The sequence below is a fragment of the Rana temporaria genome, chromosome 5 (assembly GCF_905171775.1).
Source record: "Rana temporaria chromosome 5, aRanTem1.1, whole genome shotgun sequence".
NCBI lineage: Eukaryota > Metazoa > Chordata > Amphibia > Anura > Ranidae > Rana > Rana temporaria.
In genome coordinates, this window is record NC_053493.1 from 318,765,213 (window position 1) to 318,779,725 (window position 14,513).

The following is a 14,513-nucleotide window of genomic DNA, read 5'->3' on the forward strand; positions in this document are numbered from 1 at the left end:
GCTCAGAAATCCTCCATAGCCACTAGAGTTCAGGAGACATGTTACAAAATCACGACCAGGTGGTACAGAGTGCCCGCTGCCCTGCATCGTTTTTTCCCCGCAGGTTTCCAACCTGTGTTGGCGCTGCGGTGGGGCGGAGGGGACGATGCTGCACATCTTTTGGGCCTGCCCCAAGCTCTCCCCTTTCTGGCTCGAGGTGACCCGTACGATTGAACACTTGACTGGTGCTTCCTTGGGGGGGAACCCGGCGGCCATTCTGCTCCATCTATCGGAGCGACGTGTCAAGAAATATAAAGCTTCTCTCACTATCCAGCTCTTGAACGCTGCTAAGGCGTGCATCCCCCTCTGTTGGAGATCGGAGAATCCCCCGGCTAAGTCCCTGTGGTATGCAAAAGTTAATGAACTCAGAAATATGGAAGATCTCACTGCCAACCTGCATAATAGGGAGGAGGCCTTTCGGGAGACCTGGAGACCTTGGCATCACTTCATATATACAGACGCTTACCTCCAGGAGGTGGCGCAGTCTGTCTGAACTTGGTAGGCGTTTCCCATCTCCCGATCGGAGTGTTCTGTTCTGTTCTATCCTGCTTTCCTCACTTCCTTGATCCTGCTGTTCTTGCTCTTCTCCTTTTCCCCTCCCACTCGCCGTCTTTTCCTTGGGCCCCTGTCCCTCACCTTTCATATGTTTCTCCTCCTCCTCACCCCCGCCACTTTTGTCCAAACATGGGCGATTTAGTCAGATACGGAGCATATCCTGTTGAGCATTACTTTCTCGGTTGCCCCATGTTTGGACCCTCTCCGCCAATCGGTTGCTTTGCTTCCCATGCTCCCACAAAAATATATAATTATTATCGTTTGTGTAGAATATTATGCACTGCAGTTAGCTCTAGGTTATATCTTTTAAGCCTCATGTTCAATCACTGTCCAAATCTTGCCGCCTCAACCTCCGCAACATCTACAAAATACGCCCCTTTCTAACCAATGACGCCACAAAGCTCTTAATTCACTCCCTGGTCATCTCTCGCCTTGATTACTGCAATTCCCTTCTCATTGGCTTACCGCTGCATACTCTAACCCCCCTTCAATCCATCATGAATGCTGCGGCCAGACTTATCCACCTTACCAACCGCTCTGTCTCTGCTACTCCTCTCTGTCATTCCCTCCACTGGCTTCCGCTCGCCCAACAAATTAGATTCAAAATACTAACTACGACCTACAAAGCCATCCATAATTCTGCCCCCTGCTTCATCTCTGACCTAGTCTCCAAATACCAACCTAATCGCTCTCTTCATTCTTCTCAAGACCTCCTGCTCTCTAGCTCTCTCATCACCTCCTCCCATGCTCGTCTACAGGACTTTTCCAGAGCCTCTCCAAGCCTATGGAACTCCTTACCCCAAACTATCCGTCTATCTCCTTCTCTTTTAGCTTTTCCTACCCACATCTAACAACTGTATTTTAACTTTGCCCACCTGATCACCCCCCACATCTACTACCCTCTGTTCCACTTCACCCTCCCTTCTAGATTGTAAGCTCTAACAAGCAGGGCCCTCTGATCATTCCTGTATTAAATTGTATTGTAACTATAATGTCTTCCCTGATGTTGTAAAGCGCTGCGTAAACTCTTGGCGCTATATAAATCCTGTATAATAATAATAATAATAATATGTATCATGGTTGAGATGTTTATAAAGCTGTGCACTTTGCCATAATCTAGGCCCTGAGCCTTTGACCGTTTGCCTTTTCGCTGTGCTAGGCCGGTGTATCTACAGCTGTTCTCTCTCTGTTGTAATCATTTTTATTTTTGACCATATGCATTTATGCTATTTGTTCTTTGCAATCTGCTATGTGTGGTGATTGTTAACTGTATTTTGTTTGATAATAAAAGCTTGAATAAAAAAAAAAAATAGTCTGTACCCCTCATTAACTATAAAAACATGTGAATAAAGCATAAAACAAAAACGTAATATATACTGTATATCTTATAATTATATAGCTTGTAAAATTCAAAACCTTAGCAGTGATTTTTAGAAAAACGTTTTCAGCAGGTATAAAAAACAACTGTTGATATTGCCAGAAATGCAATGTGTCCTTGTAACTTGTGGATTTAACTGAATTCACAAACAATGTTTTATTCTCTTCCAAGTGTAACCTGGATTATAGATGATGGGGCAGATTCACGTACCTCGGCGCATATTTCCGCCGGGCGCAGCGTATCTAAGATACACTACGCCGCCGTAACTTTTTTTTTTTCGAATCCTCAAAGAATTTGCGCTGTAAGTTACGGCGGCGTAGTGTATCTTTGGCGGCGTAAGGGCGCGGAATTCAAATGGATGTTATGGGGGCGTGTTTTATGTAAATACGTCGTGACCCGACGTAAACAACGTTTTTTTTTACGGCGAATGTGCCGTCCGTGTGGGTATCCCAGTGCGCATGCTCGAAATTAAAGCCAATGCTTACGATGGTGACGTCATTCTACGCAAATCCCTATTCGCGAACGACTTACGCAAACAACGTAAAAAATTCAAAAGGCGACGCGGGAACGATGGCCATACTTAACATTGAGTACGCCTAATAATAGCAGGGGTAACTATAAGCCGGAAAAAGCCAAACGCAAACGACGTAAAAAAATGTGCCGGCCGGACGTTTGTTCGTGAATCGCCGTAACAAGCTAATTTGCATACTTGACGTGGAATTCAACGGAAACCTAGCGGCCACTGAAAAAATGCACCTAAGATCCGACGGCGTACTAAGACGTACGCCTGTCGGATCGATCCGAGATGCAGTCGTATCTTGTTTTGTAGATACAAAACAAAGATACAACGCGCAAAATTTGAAATTACGTGGCGTATCAAGAGATACACCAGCGTAATTCTTTTGTGGATCTGCCCCGATAACTGCTCTGGAACTTCTTTATTGTTGCTTCTGTATTTCCTTTTGCAGTGTGGACAGGGTTAAACTGAATATTCATTAATGCAGAAGTGTAGCAGATATCTTGAACCACTTGAAAATTTAGCAAATTTGTAATTTTTCTTCATAAATTTTGCCCAAAATTTATACTGCTACATATATTTGGTAAAAATAAGTACAAATTGGTGGATATTTTTTGGTCTTTGTGAAAGTTATAGCGTCCACAAGCAATGGAAATGACCAGCACTCTCTGCCCAGCACTAGGCTGAGCCAGACTCCATAGATAGGTTCCTGTGTGGTGAAGGTAGACACCCAAAGTGGCTAGGGTTTATTTTATGTTTGATTTTGTTTATGCTGTTTGGATGCTTGCACTTGTTTCCAGCGAGATGGAAGAATAAACCAAAACCTTTGTTTTCAACCGTCTTCGACTGCCTGTCTGTATAAATTCAGTGTGTGGTGAACCCATCCAAGAGGTCACACACCCCGCTACCGAGCTAACCCCTACATATGGTGAAGTGCCGGGGGCAATTAAAGTAAACCCAAAATATAGGAGATACTGAAACAGCTGGCTATAGCAAATGCAAATCAACAGCAGATGAATGCAGGTTTACAGCGGAGCATTGCAGCTCAACAACAGGTTCGCCAAGAGAGCATTGCAGCTCAACAACAGGTTCACCAAAAGAGCATTGCAGCTCAACAACAGGCTCACCAAGAGAGCCTTGCAGCTCAACAACAGGCTCACCAAGAGAGCATTGCAGGCTTGGAACAGAGACACCAGCAGCAAATGGAGGCCATCGTGAAACAGCTTCAGAGACAGCAGACCGAGGCTAGGAGCCAGGGCAGTAACATACCGACTTTTCAGGTACGACACTTATTGCCAAAGATGACTGGAGATGAGGACCCTGAGATGATTCTGACCATGTTTGAGAGAGCAGCGGAAAGAGAGAGTTGGCCTAAAGACCAGTGGGCTGGACTAGTGGCCCCCCTATTATCTGGAGAAGTCCAAAAGGCATATTTTGATTTGGAGCTCGCAGACGCAAAAAACTATGTTCGATTAAAAGAGGAAATATTGGCACATTCGGTGTAACCCTGGATGTCCGTGCTCAGCGGGTCCACAATTGGAGTTATCAGCAGAGGAAGCCACCTCGGTCGCAGATGTATGACCTCATCCATTTGGCTAGGAAATGGCTGCAGCCAGAAACTCTGTCCGGACCAAAAATTTTGGAGCGAGTAGTCATGGACAAATTTCTTAGGTCTCGTCCTAACACCCTGCAGAAATGGGTGAATCATGGTGGTCCGGAAACCGCAGACAAACTTGTAGACCTGGTCGAAAGGTACCTAACAACAGAGAATTTGTCCTCTTCCACCAGAGACGCACAGACTTTTCACCCCAAGACCAGACCCTCCCCACCTATAGGTAAGACTGCATCAAGGGATGGGGTGGAGAGAGGTACCAAGGAGCAACTAGAGAAATTATCGGGACTACTGCTAATGCTTGGCGAGAGCAGCCTGGAAGACCCATCCCACAGGAGGGACCAGAAGGTTAATTTGTTACCGTTGCCGGGAAGAGGGACATCTAGCAGCGGTTTGCCCAGCGGGTGATGAACCCATGCAGTGTGACTTTCTGACAGAGAGACGACAGTCCCTTTTTGCAACCACATGCACTGCAGTAAAGGAAAATGAGAAACCTTTATATAGAATGTGCTTAGATGGTAAAAATGTTGTGGTATTGTTGGATTCAGGTAGCCTGGTCACCTTAGTGAAAAGTGATCTAGTGGTGGGAAAAACCTTACATCCGAGGAAAATGGCTGTAGTTTGTGTACATGGGGACACTCGAGAATATCCGGTGACTACGGTTTCCTTTGAAACCTCCCTCGGTAACTTGTGTCACCAGGTGGGTTTAGTTCCCAAACTGCCACATGACGCCATTGTGGGAAGGGATTTCCCAAAATTCTGGGAACTCTGGGACTGCCCAGATTCCCCAGTAGGTGGTTCTTCTGAGTCTGAACCATCTACTCCAGAAACCAACAACTGTGAGGATTCTCCTGAGTTTCCATTCTCAGTATTAGCAGGGGAAACACCAGTCCCTAGGGAGGAGCCTGCTACCTCAGAAGAGGAACAGCGACCGATAGGGTTTGATGACCTCATGGTGCACAGAGAAACTTTGTCACTGAGCAATTGAGGGACCCCACATTGCTAAGAGCCCGAGAGAATGTAGTGAAGATAGATGGGGAGTTAGTTAACCCTGACGAGAGGGTTGCCCTCCCTTACTTCATTATTGAAAGGGACCTGTTATATCGAGTGTCACAGAGGATAGAGGACACCATTGAGCAACTGGTAGTGCCTAAACCGTACCGCAAGATGGTTTTGGAACTGGCCCATGGGCACATTCTTGGGGGACATTTGGGAGCGGAAAAAACCTGGGAGAGGATCACCCAGAGGTTTTATTGGCCTGGAATCACTAAAGAAGGGAATTGTACTGCTCTTCCTTTCCAGTGTGTCAGATTACTGCACCCATGCCACATTTCCGCAGTCCGTTGGTACCCCTGCCCATTATCGAGGTCCCTTTTGAGAGGATCACCATGGACTTGGTTGGCCCCTTACTGAAGTACACTAGAAGGCACCAGCACATCTTGGTAATAATGGACTATGCCACCCGGTCCCAGAAGTGATTCCTCTCCGAAACACCTCTGCTAAAACAATTGCCAAAGAGTTATTTCAGGTTTTCAGCCATGTGGGTCTACCTAAGGAAGTCCTAACTGACCAGGGCACCCCGTTTATGTCTAGGGTGACCAAAGAACTTTGTAAACTCCTGAAAGTGACCCAATTACGTACGTCAGTATATCACCCTCAGACAGACGGGTTAGTGGAAAGGTTTAATAAAACCTTAAAACAAATGTTGAGGAAAGTGGTGGATAAAGACGGAAAGACTTGGGATTATCTGCTCCCTTATCTGATGTTTTCAATAAGAGAGGTTCCCCAATCGCCCACAGGGTTCTCTCCATTTGAGCCACTGTATGGGAGGCACCCTCGGGGCCTACTGGACATTGCCAGGGAAACATGGGAGAGTGAGAGTTCCCCTCATCGAAGTGTGATTGAACATGTGGCCCAAATGCAAGACAGAATTGCTCAAGTGATGCCGATTGTGAAGGAACATTTAGCCCAAGCCCAATTGGCTCAACAAAAGATTTACAATCGTGGGGCCCAGGTCCGTTCCTTTGCACCTGGTGATAGGGTGTTGGTCCCCACGGTCGAAAGTAAGTTCCTAGCCAAATGGCAGGGTCCATATGAAGTGTTGGAAAAAATAGGAGTGGTGAATTATAAAATTAGCCAACCGGGAAGACGAAAACCTGAGCAGCTCTATCACGTGAACTTGCTGAAACCATGGAAGGATAGAGAGTCCTTGGTCTTTAAGACTACCCGATTTTCTGCTCCATTTAACCTGGCTGTCCCTGAAGTTGGGATAGTGGAGACTCTATCCAAAACTCAGAAACAGGAGGTCTCCATAATAAGGAGAAGTTTTCAGACCTGCCAGGTTGGGTCTCCGGAGTTGAACATGACATTATCACCACACCAGGGGATAAGGTCAAGTTGAAGCCCTATAGAATTCCAGAAGCCTGGCGAGAGGCAATTCGCCAGGAAGTAAAACAAATGCTTGAGCTGGGGGTGATAGAAGAGTCAAATAGTGATTGGTCATGTCCCATTGTCTTAGTGCCCAAACCAGATGGAAGTTGGTGGTTTTGTAATGACTTTCGCCGCCTGAATCAAATCGCTAAGTTTGACACCTATCCCATGCCCTGCATAGATGAACTGATTGGTCGCCTAGGCACTGCCCGGTACATGACAACGTTAGACCTGACCAAGGGTTGTTGGCAAATTCCTCTCTCAGAGTCAGCCAGGGAAAAAACAGCATTTGTAACTCCAGACGGATCTTTCCAATATCGGAGGATGCCTTTTGGGTTACAAAATTCTCCCGCCACATTCCAACGCACCATGGATAAGACCCTTCGGCCTCATCGAGCCTATGCTGCTGCATACCTCGATGACGTTGTCATCCACAGTGAGGATTGGGAATCACACTTGCCAAAAGTTCAGGCTGTGTTGGATTCCATCTGGAAAGCCGGGTTTACAGCCAATCCAAAAAAATTTACCCTTGGTCTAGAAGAGGCGAAGTATCTGGGGTATACCATTGGAAGAGGTCTAATCAAGCCCCAAATAAATAAAGTGGAGGCTATTCAGGATTGGCCACGTCCCACCAACAAGAAACAGGTTTGTGCATTTTTGGGGATCGCGGGCTACTATCGCCGCTTTATCCCCCATTTTGCCTCACAGGCTGTTCCCCCTGACCAATTTGACCAAAGGGAAGGAGTCTGTAAAGACCAAAATGGACTCCCGAAGCAGAAACAGCTTTTCAGGCTTATGTAGTCAGCCAGTTTTAAATTCGCCTGATTTTTCACGGGACTTCGTGGTTCAGACAAATGCGTCAAATGTGGGCTTAGGAGCTGTACTGTCTCAGATTATCAAGGGGGAGGAACACCCTGTTATGTACCTCAGCCGAAAGTTGAAGGCCCATGAAGAGAATTATGCCACCATTGAGAAAGAATGTTTGGCGGTGAAATGGGCTTTGGATTCTCTCCGGTACTACCCCGTGGGTAGACAGTTTGAACTGGTGACGGATCAAGCCCCATTGACGTGGATGGCACAGAAACAAAGAGACCAATAGGAGAATAAATAGGTGGTTCCTGGCCCTCCAGGAATTTAGTATTGTGGTAACGCATCGCCCCGGTGCTAAAATGGGGAATGCAGATGGGTTGTCCCGAGTGCATGCCTGCCTGGCAACCTGTGTCCCAACCCTAGGGTTGAAACAAGAGGGGGGGTATGTGACAGGAATTCAGGTAAATCTGTGGGTCATACATTTCTGCCTTGTTTAGACAATACACCAATTGTTATTAGGCGTCGGCTGCAAACATAGCCAGAGAAAGGCTAAAAGCAGTTGAAAAGCTTCAGCTGTTCAGAATGAGGCAATTGAGGCCTCTATAAGTAGTCCAGAGGATTACCACTGAATTGCTGCATCATCCTGAGTCTTTGTGAGTAAGGAGAGCAGTGCCAGAAAGTCTTCTGAGGAGGTGAGGAGAGGATTGATTTTTCTGTGTGATAAAAATCAAAAGACTATTGTTTTTCTGCTGTATGACCAGCACTGTCTGCCCAGCACTAGGCTGAGCCAGACTCCATAGATAGGTTCCTGTGTGGTGAAGGTAGATGCCCAAAGTGGCTAGGGTTTTTTTTATGTTTGATTTTGTTTATGCTGTTTGGATGCTTGCACTTGTTTCCAGCCAGATGAAAGAATAAACCAAAACCTTTGTTTTCAACCGTCTTCGACTGCCTGTCTGTATAAATTCAGTGTGTGGTGAACCCATCCAAGAGGTCACACACCCCGCTACCGAGCTAACCCCCTACACCCCCAAGTCTATCCAAATGCTGGACCCTTCTGAATATGCATAACTCCCTGGCAGTGTTTAAGCTTTGCCACTCACTCCCACCACCCATTTATTCTTATTGGCCTATCACGATGGGCTGACATACTTGGCCAAATAGAGATGTGTGAGAGGTTGGGCAAGATTCAACGCTACCAAAATGTGTTGAGGAGTTTCCCAAATTTCTTGAAATTTGAACAGAACATGGACGCAAAAAGCTTCCACAGCTTTGACATGTCAGCACTTTATACCCATCAGCAGTTTCTCCTTTGACCCTTAACACTAAATGAATGAATCTATTCCTAATTGTCCTCATCAAAAGAGGTCTTCCTGAGCCAGGTTTGGCATGAAAACGAACTAGGCTCTGTGCAAAATCAAAGCAGTGTTCACTGTGCAGATAGTGTGCCATAGGTAAAAAAAAATTCCACTACCCATGGAAAATAATCAGCTTCTAGTTGTCATTTCTATAGTCTACACTTGAAAAAGTAATAAAAGGAAATTCTGATTGTCACAATTACTTTCCATACCATGTGTCATTGTTTTGTGTCATTGGCCTAGATTCAGGTAGATTTGCCCATTAGTTGCACATGTGAAGAGCAGCTGATTTGCTCTGCGCTGGGGCAAATTGGAAAGATTGCCACCTGATTCAGGATTCCTTTTGTCTGCTAACTTGCTCCTTTGTAAGGCAAAAATCAGGGCGTAAGGCAGCGCAAGTGAAAGTGGGTGTGCCCTATGCAAATGATCTTTTTTCCACTCAGCAGTGGTTTGCACCTATTTTCAGGGCAAATTCTGCCCACCTGCTTGCACTGAGCAAATAAATAGGGGCAGACCTGCGCAGGTCCTGTGCAAAATTACATCCTGCTTGTTCCACCCCCCCCCCCCCCTGAGCAAGGTAATTTTGCCCTTTGCTGCGAGATGGCACCTCCCGGCCAAAAAAAAAGAGGAAGGCTAATTTTGTGGCAGCGGAGATGGAGATCATGCTGGAGGCACTGACGCGCCACACTGCTGTTCTGTATGGCGCTGAACGCCAAAATACTACTGTAGCCCAAAGGAGGGCAATATTTGAGGTGATAACCTTAGACATCAATGCCCTGGGCTTTGAGGACCGGACTTGGATGGACATGCAGAAAAAGTTCACGGACATGCGGCGTCGCGTCCGGGACAAAATTGTCCTCATTAAAAAGCACAGCAGGGGCACCGGAGGAGGACCAAACTGTTCTGTGCGACTCAATCCGGAGGAGGAGGTCATCTCTCAGAGTCTAGCGCTGGAGCAGGTGGAGGGACTGCCAGGCTATGACTCTACTGTTGGGGACTTGGGGACTGGTAAGTTTTTTGTTTCTCATATCTGCTGTGTATCATGGGAGGGGGTAGAAGTGAACATATGAGGGGGTAGAAGGGAACATGTAACATGTTTTTGTTTCTCATATCTGCTGTGTATCATGGGAGGGGGTAGAAGTGAACATATGAGGGGGTAGAAGGGATAATGTAACAAGTTTTTGTTTCTCATATCTGCTGTGTATCATGGGAGGGGGTAGAAGTGAACATATGAGGGGGTAGAAGGGAACATGTAACAAGTTTTTGTTTCTCATATTCGCTGTGTATCATGGGAGGGGGTAGAAGTGAACATATGAGGGGGTAGAAGGGAACATGTAACAAGTTTTTGTTTCTCATATCTGCTGTGTATCATGGGAGGGGGTAGAAGGGAACATATGATAAGTGTGTTGCTCCAGCAACATTTTTGTTTTGTGTCATCCACAGATGTTGATGATGAGGCTGGGCAGTCGTCGGCTGTAGGGCGACCCACGCCATCCCCAGAACATCATGGGGTGCAGTCAGGCCCCCTGCAGATACTGGACATGTTGGTGGAGGAGGATATCGGCCAGAGTCCATCTAGGGAGGAGGAAGTGGTGGAGGAGGCCGTTATCCTCAATCTGGAGGAAGCAGTGTCCCTCCAGGAGGATCCCACCATCCCTGACCGACCCACCACCCCCCCGACCATAACATCATCCCCCTCCAGGGCAAGCCCCTCCAGTGTCCCTCCCTCCTCCAGTGTCACTCCCTCCTGTGTGACCCCCTCCCCTTCTGCTCCCTCAGTTCATGCCCCAGCCTCTCCTCCAAGGAAGGCTCTTTCTAAAACTAGGGGTGTACCCTCCAGCCTCCGTGAGGGTCTGCAGGAGGAGCAGGCCCGGCAGACCCACCATATAGGGGAGATGGTGGGAGACCTGAGGCGGGTGGCGGACAGCCTGGCATCCTCCTCCTCCTCTGTCCAGCAGGCCACACCCACCATGCTGACTGGGGGGACCGACAGAATAAGACCCTGGAGGATGTTAGTGGCAACTGCGCAGCCATTGTGACCTGTCTGGTTGAACAGCAGGATGCCACTGCATTATTAACTTCGGAGGTGAGCAGGTTGGCAGGTGCAGTGGAGGCCAACACTGCTGCTGTGCGGGAGAAGGGGAGACTTACCCGACGGCAGTTGAGGATCACCACCACATGGCAGATGAGGATGTTGGGACAGACCAACACCGTTCTCAACCGCCTGGCCAATGCCATGGAGGGCTTGCAGGCGCCAGGAGAGATGAAGTAGGGGTTGATGCTTCCCCCCCCCCTCCATCCCCACCCCATGCTCCACCACGGCGTCTGAGGAGCCAGAGCCGGGGCACCCTTGGGCCAAGGATGTCCAAAAGAAAAAAAATAATTTATGACCATTTTTTTTTTTTTTTGGTGGCTCAGATTATGAGCTTGTTTTTTGGTTATGCTCAGATTTTGAGTTTTTTTTTTTTTTATTGATGCTCAGATTATGAGCTTTTTTTTATTTTGTAGCTGCCCCTGGCATGTTGGCACACAGATGTGAGATCCAGAAAGTGTGGGTGCTCTGCTTGTTCAGCTCGTGCGTCTTGGTGCTGCTGTAGTTGATCTCCAGCTGACCTGTGGCCATCTGTTGCTAACTTGCCCCTGCTTTTATAAAGTGCAAATTTGCCCCGGCCAAACAGCTTGCGCGCTTTGGGAGCAAAATGCTCCTCACACGCGCAAGTTTATGAATCAGTGGCAGTTCCTCATTTGCATATTTGCTGAGGGAAAACCATGAGAGCGCAAGTTGCTCCCTGAGCAAAATTGCCCCTTAATTGCGCTGGGGCAGAGAAACTGCCTCCGTGCAAAAATGGCACATTTCAGGCTTAGCTTGCTTTCTGGGTCACCCGCAAATTTGCCTGGGAGCAAATCCGTACTTGCGCGGCGCAAATCACACTTGCTCCCACGCAAGTCGTACCTGAATCTGGGCCATTGTTTTGTTTTGGCACAGAGGTTTTCATGCCTAGTCTGGTGCAGGAATTTGACCTGTTAAGATATTTTTAATACAACGGCCCTTCGTTTTTTTTTCTTTTCAATTGTTGGTAAAAGTTTAAAGCTCACAAACCATCATCTTTTTTAGCCTGGCTAACATGTGTATCCAGACTTTTCCTGGCCGCACTGCTGAATGTAATCCATATTTCACAAAGTCACATGACTTATATATATTGTTAACACCTATCATGAAATCACATGAATAACTCAATATGACAAACATAAGAGCATGAAAGTGTGTACTACCAAAACAATTACCATGGTGAAAAACATTCTAGGACAATAATAGGAAAGAGATGAACATTCTTAAAAATGAATTAGATGTGACCCCCCTGCAACTGGTACATTGTTTATGGTGCCTTGGAGTATTCAATGCATAAAACAAATGTGAATTGGATTCTAAGCACCCGTATTCCCCTAGATATCATCATTCTCAATATTTTCTCTCACCCCGACACCTAATCTTTCTCTCCACATAACCCTACAATTTAAAGCTGAATTATGGGCACAAAAACTTGATGTTAATATATTCTTCATCATCCACAAAGGATATAAATCTGCATTTAGTGCACCATATGCTCAGAACAGCAGTGAACAGTCTTTATTACAGGAAGCCCAGACGCAAAGTTTCACACTGGGTTACTGCACACATCTGTAAAAAATACACTAAGGGGGAAAGTGCACTTGGAAGTGCAGCTGCTGTAGATTTGAGGGGGACATGCAAGGGAAATAAAAAACAGCACTTATTAGCTTCCTCATGATTGGATGATAAAATCAGCAGTGCTTCCCCTCATTTCAGATTTTCCCCTCAGATCTACAGTGACTGCACTTCCAAGTGCACTTTCAAGTGCACTTGTAGTGCAAAGTGGATTTGCCTTTAGTAAATAACCCCCAATGTTTGCTTATCCCAGAGTTTAGCTTTAACTGAGCCCCAAATCAAACCAGAAAGTATAACTAAAAGCAAAACTTTTTTTTATTTTTTTGGATCGAGTGGAGAGGGATTAGGGCACTTGTCATTTTTTATTTCTGTCTTTGTACCTTTTGGGGAGATTCACCCTCTCTTCTTGTCCTGTTTGCCATTATCATTGAGAATGAAAGTAAAAGAAAATCCCACATTTTTGGTTGTCCCCAGAAAAGTATTAGATGAGAAATCTTCCAATGAGGACACTGTTTCTGGTAACCTGGGGGTCCCCAAGGAATTCCCTAATTTGCAGGAATTTCCTCCCACTACCTGTTAGGATATGGGACAGGGAGCAAAGGCGGCTCTAGGCTTTGTGAGGCCTTAGGCAAAACTTAGACATGAGGCCCCATTCACACCCACAATGGGAAAAAGACAGTATAACATTTTTAGTGCAGAGTCCTTGCATGAGGAGATTGGTGCCACACATCCGCAGGCAGTGCCATAAATTCTTCCCGATGCTGGGCTCTCCCCTTCCTCCGTCAGGCAAATTGAGCATCCACGAGGCCCCTGTGAGTGCGAGGCCTTAAGCGACCGCCTAATTTGCCTAATTAAAGAGCCGCCTCTGACAGGGAGTGAAGGTAAATCTCCACAATGGGACACAGATGGCAGAAAAAAATGTAACAGGTATAACCCTCCCTTGCTCTATCCCCATTTAAAAAAAAAAAGGTTTTGCCTATAGTTCTGCTTTAACAATGAACCTACCCGCTAAATGAAACCTTAACCTTAACCTCTAAGTTTAACAACATACTGTAAATATCTAATGTATACCTAAACACATGGGATGAGCCAAACACCCCCCAGTTCAGTTCGCACCAGAACTTGCAAACAGGCAAAAAATTTGTGCGAACACAGTTAAAGTCTATGGGACACGAACATGAAAAATCAAAAGTGCTAATTTTAAAGGCTTATATGCAAGTTATTGCCATAAAAAGTGTTTGGGGACCTGCCCCAGGGGACATGTATCAATGCAAAAAAAAGTTTTTAAAGTGAAGCAATAACAATGAAATATTCCTTTAAATATTGTGCCTGGGGGTCTCCTTAGTCTGCCTGTAAAATAGTGCATCTTCCCCATGTTTATAATAATACCACAGCAAAATGAAATTTCCAAAGGAAAAAATCCATACCAGACCCTTATCCGAGCATGCAACCTGGCAGGCCTCAGGAAAAGGGGGGGGGGCGGCAAAGAGAGCGCCGCCCTCCTGAAAAATGTACCAGGCCACATTCCCTCAACATGGGAAGGGTGCTTTGGGGTCCCCCCAAAACACCTTGTCCCCATGTTAATGGGGACAAGGGCCTCTTCCCCACAACCCTTGCTCGATGTCAGTGCCCGGGGTCTGCCCGGTGGTTGTGGGGGTCTGTGGGTAGGGGGCTTATCGGAATCTAATAGCCCCCTTTAACAAGGGAAACACCAAATCCCGCCCCCCATGTGTGAATGGGTATCAGGTACATTGTACCTTTACACTGTCACCAATTATTATTATTATTATTATTAAAAAAGAGAAAAAAAAATGTCCGCAATGTAAATCTATCTTCGATTATATCGCCGATGACCCCCCCCCAAAAAAAGGAAAAATTCTCCCTCGATGGGAGGCGTCCTGCGACTGCAGCCTTTTTGCACTTACAGCGTTTATATGGCCGAGGGTGTGGCCACCCGGCAACTTAAGCAGGTGATCCTGACCCCTTCTGACATCATGTCACGTCATGTAACATCAGAGGGGTCACCCAGTTACGTCACTGGGTGGCCACGTACTCAACTATATAACAGCTGTCATCGCAAAAAGGTTGCAGTCGTGGGGACGCCTCCCATCGAGACAGAGTTTTTCCATTTT